Source organism: Orycteropus afer, unplaced genomic scaffold (genome assembly GCF_000298275.1).
Source record: "Orycteropus afer afer isolate SDZICR_OR568_19922 unplaced genomic scaffold, OryAfe1.0 scaffold00250, whole genome shotgun sequence".
In the NCBI taxonomy this organism is placed as follows: domain Eukaryota; kingdom Metazoa; phylum Chordata; class Mammalia; order Tubulidentata; family Orycteropodidae; genus Orycteropus; species Orycteropus afer.
The window spans coordinates 5,255,858-5,278,293 of record NW_006921837.1 but is presented as its reverse complement, the minus strand read 5'-3'; the positions used below and the strand labels follow the sequence as shown (position 1 = coordinate 5,278,293).

Here is a 22,436-nt window from a genome sequence, read left to right as displayed (position 1 = left end):
CCAGCCCATGATTGGTTGCAGATTAAACCACTGTGATCCATAGGGTTTTCACTGGCTGATTTTTGGAAGTAAATCACCAGACCTTTCTTCCTAGTCCATAGTAGTCTGAAAGATCTGCTGAAACCTGTTCAGTACCGTAACAGAACACAAGCCTCCACTGACAAATGGGTCGTGGCTGCATATAAGGTATTTTGGCTGAAAATTGAACCTGGGAATCCTGCATGGAAAGCGAGAATTCTACCACTAAACCACCAATGCCCTATCCTCTTCAACAGCTCTGGAACCTTTATGAGTCCTCGGTATATGCTGAGCATCTAAGATTCATCTGAAGAATGCCAATTTCATCACATTCACTGTCTCTGCATCAAAGCAACAGTCCTGACATGAGACTGCTCTGGAATTTAAGACTGAAATAGTAGGGAGGAGGTGAAAAGGAAGACTGTGATGTTTTATTTTTAATTGCTGTATTCCATAAATGAGCTTCAGCTTTAAGAGTCCAGATATCAAGACTTGATTAAATTTTCCCCATGAGGTCAAAGAGAAAATCAGAAATCAAAACAGATACTAAGGCACCTTACCTTTCAGCCAAATAATAGATGGGACTATAATACAAAGAATAACATGCATGAAGAATGTGCTCCTTAAAATAATCAATTATATGAAACCAAAAGGGCAACATTTGCTCCAAACCAAAGATGAAAAGACAGGAAGGGACAGAGAACTGGACAAACAGAAATGAGAAATCCAGGCAGCAAACAGGGAGAGTACTGACACATTGCAGAGACTGTAACTAATGTCACAGAACAATTTGTGTATGAACTATTGATTGGAAAACTAATTTGCTATGTAAACTGTCACCTAAAGTACAATAAAATGTTTAAAATAATAATATTAATAAAAAGACAAAGGCAATGACATGCTAAGGGGAGTTTGGCCATGTGGGAAAATGGATGACAGTCAAAGAAGTAGGGACAATACATTTCCCCAAGAAGAAAAATTTAGTCCACTCAGACTGAGGTCAGAGCACAACCCCAATAGCACAGTTGCTAAACCAAAAGGTCTCTCCATCACAAGGCAACTGTTCACCTGAATCTGAAACTGATGTTTTTGCTAAAAGTGGGTCAATGTAGAACTAGTGCATGGCCAACCACTGTGAACCTCCAAATACTGACTAACATTTCAGAGAGGTACTCTATAAGTGCTTGGCTACTAATTGAAAGGTGAGTAGTTCAAACAAACCAGCCACTCCACAGAAAAAGATGTCACAGTCTGCTTCCATTATGATTGCAAACTTGTTATGAAAACTTGTTGTTGTTGTTGTTATGTGCCATCGAGTTGGACACGACTCATAGCGACCCCTCCTTGGGTTGCCGAGGCAGTATCACTACGGAAGCAGATTGCCCAACCTTCCTTCCGAAAACTTCTTAGTCATAACCAAACACCCTGAAGGAATGAGTCACTGGGCATGGGGCTTGGGACCAAAGTCTCCAGAAACACTAAGACCAATAAGCATAACATAGCCCACAAAGATGTTCTACATCTTACTTTGTTGAGCAGGGAATGGGGTCTTAAAAGCTTGTGAACAGCCAACTAAGGTGCAAATTGTAGTTATTATTCCCTATCCAGACCAAAAGGGTGAAGAAAATCAAAGACACAATAAAACAATTAGTCCAAAGGACTAACGGACCACATGAACCCCCAGCATCCATGACTGTGAGATCAGAAGAACTACATGGTACCCAGTTATCACTGCTGACCACTATGAAAGAGATCACAATAGGAGGTCCTGGATAGAGTGGGAGAAAAATGTGAAACAAAACTCAAATCATAAAACAAACTAGGCTTACTGGTCAGATGAAGACTGGTGACCCTTAGACATCTTTCAAGCCAGGTACCAAATTCAACACTCATGGCTCAACTTTCAGTCAATCAATAGAAAGGCATGTGAAGAGGGATACGAGGAAGGTATGCACTCGTTAGAATAATCAAGCATATGAGATCAAGAGGACAGCATTTTCCCAGGGATGTACCTAATAAGGTAGGAGGGGACTGGGAGGAAGGACAAAGGGAAGGAGTGGGCATGGGAGGAAGTGGGAAGAACGCTGTTACATTGTAGGATTGAAGTGAATGTCACAAAATAGAACGTGTATGGATTGCTGAGTGGAAAATCAATTTGCCCTGTAAACTTTCACGCAAATCAGAATTCAAAAAAAGTAATAATAATAAAGAAAAAAAAAAAGATTACAGGCTTGGGAACCCAAACACCCTATACAGTCATACACTGTATACATGGAGTCACCATTAAGACAGATTCAACTGGACAGCAACTAACAACAACAGTATTTTCTCAGGGTGACCCATGACATGCTCAATAGATGAGGAAAAAAGCAATTGTAATCTCCTCTCTGATTCTCTTTAACCCAAAGCACCTTGAGCTGCTTTTTGATTCATGGAGCACACGTCGGGATTGCTTTCTTGCTCTTGTATTTTACACTGGCCAGCTCTTGTGTGTACAAAGTATAATGATGTCACAGTCCTGTTCTGCATCAAAATCGGTATGAGCTGCTGATGACTAGATAGGTGGTCTCCTCAGATTTACTGGCTGGCACAGAGTCCTCCCACAATGGAGGATCAGCGGTGATTGCTGTCATAAGCTGTTTTTGTGTAAGGTGGGCAGAGAAGGGGTGTTGATCCTCAGGAGATGTTCCCAAGCTTTGTTGTTAAGTGCTGTCAAGTTGGTTCTGACTCACAGTGACCCTATGTACAAAAGAACAAAACACTGCCTGGTCCTGCACCATCCTCACAATTGTTACCATACTTGAGCCCAACATCACAACCAACGTGTTAATCCATCTCGTCAAGAGTCTTCTCCTAGGACCAGGTTTGCTGATCTTATAGAGCTTGGTGGACCCACTGAGACTATGGCCCCTAGCTGCCCTTCAGGTCTGGAATTGAACCCACACCTGTGGCTTCCAGCCAAACAAAAGACAGGCATATGAGTTGAACATTTACCTGAGGTAGATACACTCCTTAGAGACAACAATCATGGGAGAAGGAGGGTCTGTGTATGCACAGGGAGACAGCTCAGGGGGCAGGAGTGCATGGAGGGATGGGCACAGGGAAGAGGTAACTATAGGGAAGAAGTGGGAGGGGAGCTGTTGCACTGGAGTAAATTGTAGTCAATGTCATGAGACAAAGTGTATGTGAATTGCTGTATGGAAAGTGAGTTTGCTCTGTAAAATTTCACCCAAATCACAATTAGAAAAAAAAAAAAAGTCTTCCCCTTTTTCTCCAACTCTCTATTTAGCAAGCATGAGATCCATCTCCAGGTACTGGTTCTTTCTGAAAACATGATCCAGATATGACAGATGAAGTCCGGCCAGTCTCCCTTCTCAGGAGGATTCTGGCCACACTTCCCCCAACACAGATGTGTTCATTCTTTGCAGTCTGTGAGACATTCAATATTCTTCACAAACACCACAATTCAAATGCATCAATTCTTATGTGGTCTTCCTTATTCATTGTCTAGCTCTGACATACATATGAAGCTATTAGAAAATACCATGGCTTGTGTTAGGCACACTTGAGTCTTTAAAGTGACATCTTTGCTCTTTAATACTTTAAAGAAGTCTTTTGCAGGAGATTTGCACAGTGCACTACATCATTTGACTTCTTGACTGCTGCTTCCATGATTGTGAATCGAAGTAAAATTAAATCATTGACAACTTCATTCTTTTCTCCATTTATCATTATATTGCTTATTGGCCAGTTGTCAGGAGTTTTGTTTTTTGTAAGTTGAGATATAATACATTCTGAAGGCTATATAGTCTCTTGATCTTCATCTTCAAGTCATCTTCACTTTCAGCAAGCAAGGTTGTGTCATCTGCACATTGCAGGTTGTTAAAGACTCTTTCTCAAGTCTTGATGCCATGCTTTTCTTCATGTAGTCCAGCTTCTTGGATTATTTGTTCAACATACAGCCTGAGTAAGTATGGTGGAAGGATACAACCCTGATGCAAAACTTTCCTTTCTGTAAACCATGCAGTATCCCCTTGTTCTGTTCAAACAACTGCCCCTTGGTCTATATACAGGTTCCTCATGAACACAAATAAGTGTTCTGGAATTCCAACTCTTCACTATGTTATCCATAATTTGTTATGATCAACACAACTGAATGCCTTTGCATAGTCAATAAAACACAGATAAACATCTTTCTGGTAGTCTCTGCTTTCAGCCAAGATCCATCTGGTGCTCTCTTCTGAATCCAGCTTGAATTTCTAGCAGGACCCTGTGGATGTACTGATACAACCATTTTTTAATTATCTTTAGCAAAATTTTACTTGTGTGTGACATTGGTATTGTTCAATAATCTTGAGCTTTAGGGACATATATATACTGTTCAGGGATGACTCGGTTTTATGATTAGTGAATCTTATTTGTCAAGCTTAGAATCTCATTTCTCAGCCCATAAGTGAAAAGTCAGAAAAAAAGAAAGAAAAAGCAACTATGTTTTTGAGGCAGAAGAAACAATGTATATTCAAAATTAATGTAGTTTCAACTCTTAAATATTCAATTTCACTATGCTCTGAAGTTCAACAAAACAGGGCAGGGAACTCCACAGAAGAGAAAGATGCATACAGCTCCAACTTTGCACCTTAATGCCCAACTCAGTTTCACCAGATCCATCAAAGTCTGGGAAAGAGGCAAAACCTCAAAATCTTATGTCAGCTAATACCTACTGTTTAAAGCCTTATAGTTAACAGGGAGCCTTTCCCCAACAGCCACTGAGGGAAGCAGAGCCTCCCATGCCCCATTCTGCATCTGCTGCCTCAACCAGGTGTTGGGTAGCAAGCAGCAGGGACAAAAGCATTCAGCCTACAGATGCATAAACACAGGCCCAGTGAGAATGCATCTGCCTGAGGACTCCAGCTAACCTCCCAAGGTCCTTTTCTGCTCCAAACATATTTCGATAGCAAGCCCAATGCTGTGTCTTTCCAAATTACTTCCAGGAAAAAAACACAAAGGGAGAATATTTGAAAGAGAGGTTAAATAACATTAAATTTTAACAATCTTTATGCTTTGTATCTGTATTCAAACAAAACAAAAAAAATATTCTCTCAACTATCTTTCTGTGATTTTGACAGTTCATTTACACATATGCTTTAGCACAAGATTAGTGTTCCCCACTCACCTTTTCCCAGAAAATAACACCAATCAACCTAAGAACAATATGAAATTCTGATGTATTATAAGGAAAAAATTTCCTTCAGAATCCTGGCTTTCTTCAGCCCCCTAAAAGAATCCTATACACCAGGTATCTAGCTGAGCTGCCATGAAGTTCAACTTCATCACCAAGGAAATGTATTTCTGGGTAGTGACGCAGAAAAGAGTATGTTTATGAATTCACAGAAAATAAATAAATAAATTAAATCACTTGGGCAGAATGAATGGATTGAGACTAAGCTCCGACATAAATATAGCAAAGGTGTGAACATGAAACTGGAAATTTTAGAACACACACACACACATATACACAAAACCTTTTACAAAGTTAGATGTGAACATTCGTTGATTATTCATTGAGTAGTGTGCCCTACTAATATCCTTTTGGGTTACAGAAAACAGAGGCTACTTTGAAGAAAGTGAAAACCTGCTGCCATCAAGTTGACTTTGACTCATGGCCACCCTATATGGCTGAACAGAACTGCTTCAGAGAGTTTCCAAGGCTGTAAATCTTTACGGAAGCAGACTATCACATCGTTCTCCTGCAGAGTGGCTGATGGGTTTGAACCACTGACCTGCTGGTTAGCAGCCAAACACTTTAACCATTGAGCCACCAGGGCTCCTATGAAGAAAGTAAAAAATAAGTGATATTCTTTTGCACACAACTGAATGTCATTCCTTCAACAGTCTGTATTGAAAAGCAGTATATTAGCCAGGTCTGCCCTAGATTCTTATGAAGTGCCCAAAACATGCACCAAGCCACAAAATACACTGTTATTATAAATCATAGATATTGGGTACATCATTTCAGCAGAGTGGCAGGAGGGTGTTTGGTGAGACTCAAGGTAAGCTCCATGGGGCCTCACTCACTGCCAGGTGTTCTGGGCTCGTTAATTCATTTGACACGGCCTTCATAACTTGACCTCATTTCCTTGTTTTGTACTTTTACTTGGTCCAGTGGTTCTGAGTGTCTGGCTATAGTCTTCAGAAAGAACCTAAGTTTTGTGTCCCTGGTTGGAAAGGCCAGAACTTAACATCAAATAGAAGGGTCAATATTTTCCAAAGATTTATAAGGTAGCTAAGATTTATAAGGTCTTTAACTATTTCTATCTATAAAGTTGTAAAATATGTAAAAGGCTAGTACTATCACTGTTACTGATTCCGCTATCTACAATAGGACTTAACTGTGAACATGCTTGAAGGCAAAGGGATAACTAGGTGAATTTTCAAGAACGCTCACAGCTTCTGCACTGTAGGGATGTTCATTAGGAAGTCTTAGTTTTGCTTTCAACTCTAAAATGAAATTTCTTTTGTGTGAAAGCTCATACATAATGATATTTATGGCCTTTTTTTTTTTTTTTAATGTGGTGGAAAAATGTGTATTTAGAATTAGCCAGCTGGACCCAGTCTAGATGATTCTAATTTTGTTGGTAACACCCAGAGTGTCATAGTCAGGAGCTAGTTGAACATACGCCTTCTTCTCTCCATCAGGCCTGATCAGGGTCTGACCTTGGCAACATCAAAGTCATAGAGCTTCTTGACATCCTGTTTGATCTGGTGCTTGTTGGCCTTGACATCCACAATGAACACAAGTGTGTTGTTATCTTCTATCTTCTTCATAGCAGACTCAGTAGTCAGAGGGAACTTGAAGATGGCATAGAGGTCAAGCTTGTTTCTCCTGAAGGCGCTCTTTTGAGGATATTTGGACTGTCTTCAGAGCCACCGTCGGAAGGTGGGTGATGTCAGAGGGTCTTCTTTTTTTTCTGTCTGTGGACGCTTTTCAACACTGCCTTCTCAGCCATCAACACATTTGCTTTGGCTTCAGTTTTAGGAGGGGCAGGGCCTTCCTTCTTCACTTTTGGCACCATCTTCGTAAAAAGGGCTGCTATTTATGGCTTTTAAAAGATGAGATGAGTAAGAGAATAGATGATATTCTGCATGTGAAATATTGATATCTAATAGCAAAAATGAAAGAGCATATTATTAGCTATTTTTGTTTTTTTTTAATGGAACTGCTTAGAAATGCCTCAGAGCTGCAGTGTGGCAGGAAGCCTAAATGAGGTCTCAGGAAAGATAATGGAGCTATAATGATGGAAATAGTAAGAAAATTAAATCTAATCATGATCCATTAAGCATACTCTTAGCTCCCGTTTTTACTAAATTATTTTATTATGATTTTGCCTCTGTATTTTATGGCAATTTGATTTGCTAGCATAAATAAGTCTAATTTATTTTCCACTAGGAAACCCTGTGGAATTAATAAGAAGAGATGGATCATCTATAATTTTACCCATTCTGTAATCAGGAAGTAACCATTCAGGGAGATGACTACTCTGCCTTATATTTGTGAGGAAAGCAGTACAATTAGAGTCGCTTTCAACAGTAACGTATCCCCTGCAAAAGACACCATCTTCAACCAGGCAGCACCTTCTACGGCAGCCTTGACAAAAGAATGTCCAGATCCACTGCATTTGCTCGTGTGTCCTGTACCACCAGTCACCTCCTCCAGCCTTCATGCTCACTCCCCAACCCTGCTTGTTGATGGAATGTCGTGGTGTTTCCAATGCTCTGTGTTACAGTTCACAAGAACTGCTGGACTGTTTGCTTCTAGCAGGATAATCCTGCAAAACCACCTAGACATGAATCCTACAATGCAGTATGGTGAATTGGAAACAAATATGCAATCTGTCATAAGGTACACAAAAACAGGACACAGCAAAAGATGATAGGAATGGCAGTTCACCGTGGTCTCTGCAGGGAATGGAAGCACCTGTTAGTATCTACAGGTGGTGTTTTAAAGATTCTTTCCAAAGCATATTTGCCTCCAAAAATGTCAATATGAGAAAGCTGTGAAACCTAACTGGGAACACAATTCACTAATTAAAGGGGTCTCTGGACCAAATGTTGGTCAGGTGTATTATATAGCTTAATAGTACTTAATGAGGAAAAACTCTTGTGGTAGTTCAGCTGGTGTGTCAGCTTGGCTGGGCCTGGTTGAGTGGCTGGGCAGCTGGATGTAGTATTCCCAATGATGAGACTGGCAATCAATTCCATGGTGGAATCTACTATGAGCAGCTAAGTAGTTGCCTTAGGGAATGTGGTCTGGTTCCTGTATATAAGCAGAAGCCTTGGCAAATGGTCTTGAGCTCATGGCATGCTTGAACCCTACATGTAGCCATGTCTTTGCTCAGCAGCCTGCCATGCTCTGCCAACCTTGGGACTTACAATGGACTTGAATTAATGGCCTGCCGTGTGGTTTGGTAACATCGGGACTGTGCCTCTTTTACTTGTCAACCTTGGGCTTGGCAGACTCAGCAGCCAGAAGCTGAATGAGTGAAAAGCCTCTAGCTTTGTGAGCTGGAAGCTGGAGGCAGAGCTGAAGCCCAAGGCTGAGGGGCTTTCACCCATCCCCTAGAGCCTGGCACTTTGAACTTGGACTTAAAGCCTCCAAACTGTAACAGAATAAGCTCCTGTTTGTTAAGGCCATCCCATTTGTGGTATATTTCCTGTCAGAGCCACACTAGGTAACCAGAACAACTCTCATTTAGAAGGAATGATACCTACAAGGAGAAGAGATTAGGAGATTATACAATGACCAGACATAAATCCAGCCTGGTTTCCCATCATAACTTTATACTAAAGTCTGGAGAGAAAGGAAAATGGTAAAGAATTAATTTATGAAACAAATTTTAGCTGTGGGTAACTTGATAAAGATAAAATGGTTATTGATAAATTAAATGGTTACTGACAAATGATTATTGATATGTATGCACCCAACAACACAACAGCAAATATTCATAAACAAGAATATGTGAAATAAGCAGAACATAGCAATAACAAAAGCACTTTATTCACTTCTCTTAATCTAAGATGATGAATGAAAAAATTGCAATACAGAAGACCTAAACAACATGCTTAATAAGATACATCACATAGATAAATGTCAAACTCTGACCTCTATAAATAAAGAGTAAGAGAGAACAGTTTGTAAGTGCATACAGAGTATTCATTGAAAATTCATATCCTATGCCTCAGAGAGGACATCAATAAATCTTCCCCAAAATAGAAATATATTGGGGTAGGGGCCAAGATGGTATTCCAGGTAGATATACCATCTAGACCTTCTACAACAAAGATTCAAAAACTACGAAACAGCTATGGATGATGTTTTGGTTATCAAGTGCTGCTCTAATAGAAGATACCAAAAGTGAGTGGCTTTAACAGACAGAGATTTATTCTCTCACAGTTTAGGAGGCTAGAAGTCCAAGTTCAAAGTGTCAAGCTCTAGGAGCTGGGTGAAAACATCTCGACCTTAGGCTTCAGCTCTGCCTCTTGCTCCCGGCCCTCTGGAACTGGAGGCTTCTCTTAGCCTAGGCAGCTGCTGGCTGCTAAGGCTGACAAACCCAAGGTCAACAAGTAAAATGGCATAGTCCCAAGATTATTAAGCAACATGAAGGCCACTAGTTCAAATCCAGAAACAGTCCTAAGATTGGCAGACAACATGGTAGGCTGCTGTATGAAAACTCAGCTTCATGCAGGATCCAAGTGTGCCAAAAAGCTCAAGATTTTTCTGAAAGCTTCTCATGTACTGGAAGCAGACTATATCTGCAAGGCAGCTCCTCAGCTGCTCATGGTAGATTCCACCATAAAGCTGGTTGCCAGTTTCATCATGGGGAATAACTACGTTCAGCTACCTAGTCACTCAAAACTAGGTTATGCCAAGTTGACACACAACTACCACAGATGACAATCCTGGATCCCTGATCTTCAAAGGAAAAGATAAAGAAGTACCAAGAAGAGGAAGAGACTAAATTAAATCAGTGAACAGAGAGCAGTAAACTGCTAACTGGCAGAGTGTGGCCATACTGAATTCTTGCAAGCAACATTCCCATCTGAGCAGGAACCAGATAATTGGCTCCATTTGCCCACATGGATGATCAGGCAACCAGAGAAGTTTTTCCTTCCCCCTAACCTTGCATGACCTCCTGGTGACCAGAGATGCAGCCCTCCCCACCCCACCTACACAACCACCCATCAAACCACCCCCTCCACTAGAAGTATCTTGTTTTTCAGTCTTCCCTGTCCCCACCCCTCCTTGGTCAGAAGTGCACACTCTGACATGTTTGGTGGCTGGCACTTTCAACAGTATGATGCTACTTAGCTCCTCCCTCTTTTCCCCCTTGATTTCTTCTTTGTTTCCTTTAGTTTCTTCCTCTTCACCCCACGTTTTCTTTGTTTTTGTTCATGCCCCATCTGTGTTCCTGCTGCAGCTGTTTGGCAGGTTAGTACTTGCACAAACTTTTCTTTTTCTTCCCTTCTCTTCACTTATTCCCTCTTCCTCTCCTTGTCTTTTTTTTTATTATTATTTTATTTTTATTCCACTTCCCCCCACACCCATTTTCTTCTTTTCCTTCTTCTTTTTTTTTTTTTTTTATGGAACTGACTGATGGAGAACCTTCTCCATCACCACCTCTGCATCCGATAGTGCCACCCTGATCCTCTGTATTTGGTGGTACATCCTCCCATGGAGTGAGTGCCACATTTCCAACACAGCCATGTAAGGTGGCTGTCATTTGCACCAGTACTATGCCACATTTATTTTGTATTTCTTTTGTTTGTTTGTCTTCCTTTTCTTTTTCTTTCTTCTTAGGTATTCCCTCCCTCCCCCTCCTTTTTTTCTTTTTCTTTTCTTTCTTCTTCTTCTACTTTTTTCACTCTTCCCTAAACCACCCCCAAGCATTTGGTGGCCAGTGACCATATTCAAACATAACCATCCACATCTGCTACACCACACATGGGGCAAGTGCCACCACCTTCTCTGTGTAATGTTAAAGAATAAAGGTGAATCTGTGAAACATCTCATAATACAGATGAACCTAGATGACATTATGCTGAGTGAAATTAGTCAACTGCAAAAGGACAATTATTGTATGAGACCACTACAGTATAAAGTTATGAAAAGATTTACATACAGTATCATTCTATGAAAGTTTCCAGGGATGGAAGGGGAAGAGAGGGTCAACCACCAACTAGAGGGTAGACACATGATGACCTGGGTGAAAGGAAAGGCAATGTACAATAAGGTGGAGGTTAGCACAAAATGACTAAGGCAGTGTAAGACACAGAGAGGAACACAACAGCAAAAGGCAACAAAGGTGAATACTATTACACACACAATCCTGCAATAATAGTAATAATAATTTACAAATGGATACACAGATAATCTGAACAGGGTGGGAAGGTGAATTAGACTACACCCACAAATTAAGTTTGACAGAGGATATTTCTACCTATGTATTCATATGTGCTACAAATATACCCATGAATGTACTAGAGCATACAGGGGCAAAGTTATGAAAACTTCTTAGTCATAACCACATACCAAGAGGGACTGAATCAATGGGTATGGAGGCTCTGGACTGTAGTATTGGGGGACAGTAAGGTCAATTGGCCTAACACAGTCCACAGACACAATGTTCCACATCCTACTGTGGTGAGCAGTGACTGGGCGTTAAAAGCTTGTAAGTGGCTGTCTAAGGTGAAACTATTGGTTTCTACATATCCAGAGCAAAGAAGAGTGAAGAAAATTAAAGATGCAAGGAAATAATTAGTCCAGGGGACTAACAGACCTCATGAACTCTACCCTCCATGACCTTGACACCAGAAGAACAAGACATTGCCTGGCTACCACTGCTGACTGCTCTGGAAGGGATCAAAACAGGAGGTCCCTGATAAAATGGGGAAAAACATAGAAGAAAACTAAAAATAATAAAAAGACCAGGCTTACTGAACTAATGAAGACTGGTAGAGAACTACAGCCCTTAGACAATCTTCAAGACAGGAACTGAACTTAAGCCTCATGACTCAACTTTTAATCAAATGGTAGATCAGCCTATAAGGTGAACAGTAATATAAGAGGGTATGCACTCATTAGAACAATCAAACATCTGAGATCCAAAGGACAGCATTTGCCCAGGGATAGAGCTAGGAAGGTGGGAGGGGATGGGAAGGGAGGAAAAAGGGAAGTAGCAGGCACAGGGAAGAAGTGAAAAGTATGCTGTTACAGTGTGGAGACTGCAGTGAATGTCACACAACAGTGTATGGATTAATGAATGGGAAAATCCACATGATCTACAAATTTTTACCCAAATCACAGTAAAATAAAAAATAAATAAAACCCCACAAAATACAAATACATTCAATGCACTAAAACTAGAAATCAGTTAAAAATCAAAAACAAGCATTTTTTCTTCAATGCTATTAAACAACCCTTAAGAGAAATTGCAAAAACGGCAAGGAGGCCACATGTTCTGACCTCCTCTAATCTCACAAGAGGAAGACAGGATTACCAGCAGTAAACCAAGGCCTATTACTGCAAGGCCAAACATGCTGCCTCCCTCCAGCCCTTTCACCAACCGTTCCTCCCAAAGCACCCACCACATATCTCATGGGTTCGATAATTCACTGCAGTGGCCACACAGAACTCACAGATTACAGGGTTTATTAGGGAAGCACCAGGCTACAACTCAAGTCCAGGAAGAACGCTCAGTCTCTCTCCCAGCCCACCGTCCCTCAGCCAAGAGTCTCTCACAGTCTCTTTCCCGCAGTGCTGGTCCCTCGGTGTCTCACTCAGCGATGCGTGTCTCTTGCGGCTCTTTCCCAGCAGCACGTGTCTCTTTCAGGAGTGTGTGTCCCTCAACCAGCAGTCAGAGAGAGTTCTGCCTCTAGGAGACCTCCTTTTGAGCCCAGCAGGGTGGTCAAACTAGCCAATTATGGCATCAGAACTCTAAGCACCTGAGAGAGAGTGGGCACCTCCCAGAACATTGTTTTGTGCCACTCCCAACAGAAATACTCCAGGTGGAACCTTCAGCAATCAGGAGCTCCTCAGTTGCTCATAGCAAATTCCACCTTGGAGTTTACAAAGACTTATGGGTAGAAAAGCCACACAAAGTAATTTACTACACTGCCGAAATACACACCAAAATTATAGAAATTTATGAAAATACAGATGATGAAGATATAACATATTGGAATTTACAAAGCATAGTTAAAGCAATTATCAGAGGAAAATGTCACATTAAAACCTGTATTAATAAAAAAACTTCAACACCTCAAAAAAAGACAAACAACCCAATTCAAAAATGGGCAGAGACATTTCACTAAAGATGATATACTGGCAGCCAACAAACACATGAGGAAATGTTCATGATCATTAGCCATTAGAGAGATGCAGATCAAATCAACGGTGAGATATCATCTCACCCCAGCAATGACAGCAAAGTTCAACAAGACAGAAAATAAATGCTGGTGAGGTTGAGGAGAGATTGGAACTCTCATACGCTGCTGGTGGGACTGCAAAATGATACAACTACTGTGGAAAATGGTATGGCATTTCCCTAAAAAACTGAAAATAAAAATACCAGTTGATCCAGCAATACCATTACTAGGAATATATCCTAAGGAAGTGAGAGACAGGACATGAACAGATATATGCACACCCATATTTATTACAACACAATTCACTACACCCAAGAGATGGAAACAACCTAAATGCCCATCAAAAGATGAATGGATAACCAAACTGTGGTACATTCACACAATGGAATACTATGCTACATTAAAGAATAATGAAGAATACACAAATCATCTCATAATATGGATGAATTTGGAAGACATTATGTTGAGTTAAATAAGTCAATCGCAGAAGGACAAATATCGTATAAGCCCGTTATTGTAAAACGTCAAGGAACGGTTTACTTAGGGAAGGAAACTCACTTTGTAGGTAACTGGGGATGGGAGGGAAGGGAAGGGAAAATTTTGGACTAGTTGAGGGTAATATGTTGATTTCAGTAAGGGGAGGGATGGTATGGAAAGAGTCTGTGACCAGCATGATGACACTGGGGAAAGGAAGGACACTGAAATATGCACATTAGACATAGATAACAGAGGCAAATAATAGTATATGTACAGTACTGCATCACCATTAACCAAATACCAGGCTACAGATGAAAGCATAGGTAAGTGAGAAGATCAGGTGGGATCAATGAATAGGAATATACCCTAGACCAAGGATAGATTTAGCTGAAGATAATCTTACACATACACTTGTGCTCCAAAATTAGACACACATACACACCACAGAGTCAACAAAAGACAAGAGATGAGTGACCTCTCAGAGACAACCAAACACCTTTAGAGAGAGAACCACCAGGCCTGCCAATTTGGGACCAGAGTCTTGGGGGACACCATGCTCAACTGGCACAACACAGTACATAAAAATCTTGTTCCACAACCTATTTTGGTGAGTAGCAACTGGGGTTTTAAAAGCTTTTGAGTAGCCATCTAAAATGCAACTATTGGTCTCCTCTCATCTGAAGCAAAGAAATGTAAAGAAAATCAAAGACATCTGGAAACAATTAGTCCAAGGATAAGATGAACCCTGAGACCAGAAGAGCTAGATGGTGCGTGGCTACCAATGCAAACTACTCAGAGAAAGGGAACAAAACTGGAGATCCCAGATAGAGTGGGAAGAAAAACTTGGAATAAAATACAAAAACACAAAAATGACCAGAATTACTAGTCAGATAGAGTCTGATGGATCCCTGAGACTACAGCCCTGGGTTACCCTAGAATTGGACTCACTCCCATGGATTGGCTCCCAGCCCAACGGTACAAAGACATACATGCAGAACACCAACCCCAGGGTGATATACTTGCCTATTCCAGGGAGATACACCCCACAGAGCAATTGGCCATGGGGCACCAGAGGGGCAGCACTTACACACAGAAAAAGCTAGACAGACAGGAATGCATTGTTAACAAGGGCACAGGGAGAGGGTGGTCACAGGGATGGGAGGGGAGGAGAGTTTGTTGTGGTCGTGGATGGTAATCAGGCATGAAATCAAATGTACATGAACTGTTGAATGTAAAATAAATTTACTCCATAAATTTGCACCCAAAGCACATTAAAAACAAAACAAAAAAAAGTAATAAAAATTGTAAAAGTAAAAATAATTGAGTTAAGAACCAAATTTAAAAGCTAGAAAAACAACGTTACCCAAAATAAATAAATACATAAAGCAACCAAAAATAATGAATTAGGACACTAGTTAGTGCTTTAGTAGGAGATAACAGGGCATGCAAAATAATACTACCACCTCAACAACTAGAAAAATGCAGATAAATAACAAATCATGTTTTTAATGTCATTAGGGAGCTACAGAAGCATCAAGAACTAAGTGAATTAAAATCCCAGAAAACGGATATCTTTTGTAAGGTGAGTTGATGATTCCAATTATTTTTCCCCCAGGGGTACTGGCTGGTTCTAGAAAAAAGGTGAAAATTGGGCTTGGTGCAGGCAGATGGCTTCTACTAGGTGAATGCAAAATTAGTGATGGTTTTAGAGGTTACCAAAGAGCCATGGTGGCACAGTGGTTAAGCCCTTGGCTGCCAACTCAAAGGCTGGCGGGTGAAACCCATCAGCCATTCTATGCCTAATAAAGATGTGGCACTCTGCTTCCATAAATACTATACCCTTGGAAACACTATGAGAGAGTTCTACTCTTTCCTTATAGGGTCACTATGAGTTTGGAATCGACTCAAAGACAACAGGTTTGGTTTTGGTTTGGATGAAGCTGGAAGGACAAATAGGAAAACTTAGAGGCATGAAATATAAAAGCAGTTTTTCTATGAAACATCTAATGCCTTCTGTAGAAGGTTTGGCAACTGAGCAGAAAGACTGTCAAAGAAGGACATCTTACAATGAAAAACAGTCAATCTATCAAGAAGATATAACATAACAGTTATAAACATAAACACATCTAACAACAACAAAAATCCCTAAATATGTGAAACAAAAATTAACAAAAATGAAGGAAGCAATAGACAATTCTACAATAAATAGTTGAAGATTTTACCATTCTACTTCAAACAATAAATGGAACAAATAGAAAATCAACAATAGAAGGCTTGGTAATACTATAAGTGAACTAGAACTAACATGTTTCTACAGAACACTCCTCCCAACGACATCAAAATAAACATTCTTCTGAAGTGTACACGGCACATTCTCCAAGAGAGACCACATATTAAAACATAAAATATGTTGCAATAAACTTAAAATGGTTGAAATTATCCAAAATATCTTCTCTAGTAAAAATATATTGAAATTAAACATCAAAAACAGAAAGAAATTTGAGAAATTCACAAATATGGTGACATTAAACAATGTACTTAAATAGCCAATGGTCAAAATGTTAAAACAAAACAACAACAACAACAACAAAAATCACAAAGGCAATTAGTAAATACTCTGAGGTGAATTAAAATGAAAACAAAATTCAAGTATGTGTTGCTTAACATCCATTACAGAAATGTCCAACAGCATTTACATCTGTGCCCATGGTCCCATAAGGTTTATATTTTAACTATTATTATTTTAAAAAATTGTTTCCTCCTAATGATTTAAAAGACTCCAAACGCAAATGCTTGCAACACTGAACCAAGGGTGCAATAAAGGCAGGTAAGGCAGAAGACATGGCTCTGGGGGTGGGCTCTCAGATTTTATATGGTAGGAACGCAGGCTGTGATGGCAGGGGCTGCTGGGCCCGAGGTGAGTGAAGCAGTGGGTGGGATCGGGTGTACTCCATGCCCAACCCACTCCCTTCCTCGGGCTCTACTCCCACCGCTGCCCTCTCACCTGCCACTGCTGCCACCACCCATTCCTCTGGTCTCCACCAGCAACACCAGCAGCAGCAGCAGCATCAACATGGACAACTGGAAGTAGGCTCCCATAAAGTTTTAATATGGGGTTTGCACATCGTTCAAATCACATAACATCCTATTTTAAGAGATGTATTGTGGAAATTAAGTGACGCATACCTGTATACTAAAATTTACTGCAGACAATGAAAGAAGCATCAGGAGGGAAAATTGTAGCTATAAATTACTACATAGAGAAAGAAGGAAGATCTCAACTCAGTAATGTAACCTACCTTAAGAAATTAAAAGGCAAAAAGAACAAAAACAAAACAGCAAATGAAGCCCAAAGCAAGGAGAAGAAAAGGAAATAAATAATAAGAAAGCAGATAGGTGAATTGCAGATTATGTAGACTATATCTCAATAAAGCTGTTTAAAGAAAAGATTAGGTCAGAAATAAATGAAATACAAAGTATCAACAGAATCAAAAAGCAACAAAATAAAAGTTGGTTCTTTGAAAAGATTAATAAAATTGACAACTCTTTAGCTAAACTTAGTAGGAAAAAAAGGAGACTCAAATTATCAAAATCAGGAATGAGAGAGGGGACACTGCCACAGGAGATCTTACAGGGGAAACACAATTATAAGGCATTATTGTGAAATACTGTATGCCACCCAATAAAGAGCACTGGTGGCACAGTGGTTAAACGCATGGCTGCTAACTGAAAGGTCATCAGTTTGAAACCACCAGCTACTCTGTGGAAGAAATATGGAAAAAAGGTGAGGCAGTCTGCTTCCATAAAGATTTACAGCCTTAGAAACCCTATGGAGCAGTTCTACTCTGTCCTAGGGTTGCTATAAGTCAGAATTGATTCACTGGCAATGTGTTTGGATTTTATGCCAAAAACTGGATAGCCTACATGAAATGGTCAAAGTTCTAGAAAGACATAATCTACCAAAGCAGACTCAAGAAGTGAAAAATGTTAAAAGAACTATTAACAAGGGAATGGATCATTAAAAAAAAAAAAAAAAAAAAAAAAAAAAAAAAAAAAAAAAAAAAAAAAAAGCCCAGAACCAGTTAATGTCACAGTTGACATCTATTAAGATTTCTAGTAAGAAAGATTAACAATTTCTGACCAAAAAAATATAACAGGTTATAATCTATGAAGTCAGTAATATCCTGGTAGCAAAACTATACAACATTATCAGAAAGAAAGAAAACTACAGACTAATGTCCCTTATTAACATAGATGCAAAAATCCTAAGAAAAATCCCAGCAAACAGAATTTGGTATTATAAAAAGAGTTAGACACCAAAAGATAGGAAGTATCCCAGGTATGCAAGTTGATTCAACATACCAAAAATAATCAGTATAAAACATTGCATTCATAGAAGGAGAAAAATGCATGATCATCTCAATAGAGATACAATACTATTTCATAATATAAACATACAACAGAATAGGCATAGTAGGGAATGTCCTCAATCTGATAAAGGGCATCTATCCTATTTAATAAAGAAAGTATAAAAGCTTTCTCCCTAAGATTAGGAAAATGATAAGGATGTCTGCTGTCTTCAGTTATATTCAACTTTACCCTAGAAATTCTCTCCAAGGAAGTTAGGCAGTAAAAAGCAATAAAAAGCCTCCAGATCAGAAAGGAAGACGAAAAACCACATTTCATTTAACAAAGTCATGTATTTAGAAAATCATAATACACATACCCCCCCCACACACACACACACAGCTAACAGAGCTAGTAAATGAATTCAGCAAGGTTGCATGATAGAAGATCCTCAGGAGGAAGGCTGGGCAATCTACTTCCGTAGTGACACTGCCTCAGAAACCCAAGGAGGGGTCGCTATGAGTCAGGTCCGACTTGTCGGCACATAACAGTAACAACAAGTATTTTTATACACTAACAATAAACCATCCAAAATTGAAATGAACAATCCCACTATCATCAAAACGCATAAAACATGTAGGACTGAACTTAACAAAAAATGCCAAAACTTCTACAAAAAAAGAAAAACTGCAAAGTATCTTTGAAAGAAATTAAAGACAACATAAATAAATGGAAAAATACCTTATTTAGATGAATTGAAGATATAATATTGTTAAGAAGACAATACTCTCCAAGTTGATCTCCAAATTCAACTCAATCCCTATCAAAATTCCAGCTGCCTTTTTTGCAGAAGCTGAAAAACTAGTCGTAAAATTCATATAGGAAAGCAAGGGACCCAGAACAGCCAAAATAATCTTGAAAAAGAACAGATTTACAGGACTGAAGCTTACAGATTTCAAAATTATTACAAAGGTAATGATCAAGATAGTGTGGTACTAGCATAAAGATAGATATATAGATCAATAGAATAAAATTGAGAGTATAGAAATAAACACATACATTTACAGGCAATCCATTTTTGACAATGATGTCTAAACAATTCACTGGGGGAAAAATAATCTTTTCAACAAATGGTGATGAAACAATTGGATATTTGTATATGAAAAGGATGAAGTTGAACCTCTCCTCATACTATACACAAATGTTATGTGTCGTTGAGTTGTCTCTGACTCACAGTGACCCCTCCTTGGGTTTTTGAGGCAGTATCTCTACAGAAGTAGATTGCCCAGTCTTCCTTCCGAAGATCTTCTATCGTGTAACCTTGCTGAATTCATTTATAAGCTCTGTTAGTTATGTGTGGGGGTATGTGTATTATGATTTTCTAAATACACGATCTTGTTAAATGAAATACAGTTCATTTAACAAGATGCCTAAGGCACTTGACTGCTAACCAGAGCTCCCACTATATACAAACGGTAGCTTAAAATGGGTCATACACCTAAATATAAGCATTAAAACCTCAAAACCCTTAGAAGAAAACATAAAACTGCTCCCCCTCTCCCCTCTAAAAAATAAACCCATTGCCATGGAGTCGCTTCTGACTTCTAGTGACCCTATAGGACAGAGTAAAACTGTCCCATAGGTTTTCCAAGGCTGTAAATCTTTATGGGAGCAGATAGTCACATATTTCTCCTGCGAAGCAAGTTGATGGGTTCGAAATACTCATGTTCTGGTAAGCAGCTGAGCACTTTACCTACTGTGTCACCAGGGCTCCTTGAAGAAAACATACGTGCAAATATTTATGAACTTGGATTAGTAAACAATTTCTTAAATATGACACCAAAAAAAGTGACAACATAATTGACAAATGGAAAAATTTGTACATGACAATACTTTTTTAAAAAAGTGAAGAAACATCCAAAAAATGAAAGAAAATATTTGCAAATTATATAGAGGTAATTCTTGACTTACGACACCTTCAATTTACCAAGAACCAAACTTAGGATCATTTGGGTTGTTTCCTGGGGCACATCTTATCATTAGTAATACAATGTTGCACACACAATTTGCTCACGTTATAATTCTAAGATGTCCACTCACATACAACTCAAAAATAAAAGACAAATAACCAAATATAAAAATGGGCAAAAGATTTGAATAGAAATTTCTCCAGAAAAAGACGTAAAAATGACCAAGCACATAAATAGATGTTCAACATCACCAGCCACTTCACAACCACTGTTGTCGTCACTGTTGTTGTTGTTATGTGCCATCGAGTCAGATCCAACTCACAGCAAACCCTCGTTGCATTTAGAGGCAGTATCTCTACGGAAGTAGATTGCCCAATCTTCCTTCCAAGGAGTGGCTGGTGGGTTTGAACCACCAGCCTTCTGGTCAAATGCCTTAGCCACTACATTACCAGAGCTCCTCACAACCACTAGGATGGCAATAATAAAAAAAGACAGGTAATAACAAGGGTCGTGACGATATGCAGAAATTATAACACTCAGACACTGCTGTTAAGAGTGAAAAATGGTGCAGCTACACTGGAAAACAGTTGAAAGTTCCTCAAATGGTTAAACAAAGAGTTATTATAAGACTCAGCAATTGCACTCCAAGGTATACATTAGGAAAAACGGAAATGTAAGTCCACATTTAAAAAAAAAAAAAAAAACTTGTACACAAATGATCATAGCAACATTATTCATAACAGTCAGAAAGTGAAAACTCAAAAGTCCATCAACTGATGAAGAGATAATATTCTACACAATGGAAGATTAGGCAATAAAAATAAATGAAGTACAGACACATACTACACCATGGATGAACCTTAATGACAGAGTGCTAAGTGAAAAAAGCTAACCATAAAGGATCATGCATTATATGATTTTATGTATCTGAAATGTCCAGAATAGGCAAATCCATAGAGACTGAGAGTAGATTACTGACTGCCTAGCATAAGAGGCAGAAGGTGACAGGGATGGGGATGACTGCTAAAGGTTCTATGTTCTTCTTTGGGTGATGAAAATGGTCTAAAATTGATTATAGTTGGGATGGTTATTTTTATGTGTAAAGTTGGCTAACCTATGGTTCCCAGTTATTTGACCAACCACTACTCTAGTTACTTTCATGGAGCAGGTAAATGTGATTAAATCAGCTGGCCTTGGGCAGAGTAGATTACTTTCTATAATGTAATCTAATGTCAAGTAATTACTTTCCATAACAGTATCATGTAATCAATCAAGAACTTGGAAAGAGTTTCCCTAGGGTGAGTTCTGCCCCCAACTATAAACAGATATTTTGGCAGAACTCTCACTTCGCTCTTCAAACTTTCCGTCAACCTGTCCTATGGATCTTGGGACACAAGCCTGCTGGAGTCTCCAGCCTGGTGCCTGATTTATGGATTATGGGACAGGCCAGACCCCTACAATCATGTGAGCCAATTCTTTGACATAAAATTCTCTCTCTACATATATCACTAGTTCTATGACAGTGGTGATAGTTACACCACACCATGCAAATATATTAAAAACCATTTAATTGAATACTTTAAAAGAGTGAATTTTGTAACTTACTTCCTCCAAAAAATGACTAGGTTTTAGTCTGCTTTAAGAGAGACAGGTTGGAAGCTAATGCACAAAGAATTTCATTTTTATTCTACTTGAGCTCCGTACGATTGGTATTGATTGTGTAGGAATACAAATTCAAATATATTTTAGTCTACATATATAAAAACCAACAGAATAAACAATAGAAATAAAATATATCTATATTTATAAACTCAGAATAATTACATACTTTTAAATGCATTTCATTGAAATACACTTTATATACAGTGAAATACACAAAACTAAAGTGACATGGGTCAATGCTTTTTTTTATTTTTTATTGCAGTGTTCCCTCCCCTCCCCTCCCACCCCTGGCAACCAACAAAGAAAGTTTCCCTCCATATATAAACCTATCCTTGACCCCCTACAACAATGAACGAATACTGTATTTGTCCTTCTGTGACTGACTTATTTCACTCAGCATAATGTCCTCCAAGTTCATCCATATTATGTGGTATTTTGCAGATTCTACATTATGTTTTAGTGCTGCATAGCATTCCATTATGTGCAAGTACAATAGTTTGGTCACCCACTATTCTGCTGATGGGCATGTAGGTTGTTTCC

General features: G+C 39.2%; 1 protein-coding gene and 1 pseudogene across 1 annotated transcript in view; both read right to left on the bottom strand.

Moving 5' to 3' along the window:
- Positions 1-22,436, bottom strand: part of ULK4 (unc-51 like kinase 4) — a gene marked incomplete at its 3' end in the record, with an annotated part of 718,552 nt that overhangs the window by 29,818 nt on the left and 666,298 nt on the right. The gene's annotated exons all lie outside the window — the stretch shown is intronic.
- LOC122150823 lies at positions 6,632-7,091 on the bottom strand (annotated as a pseudogene).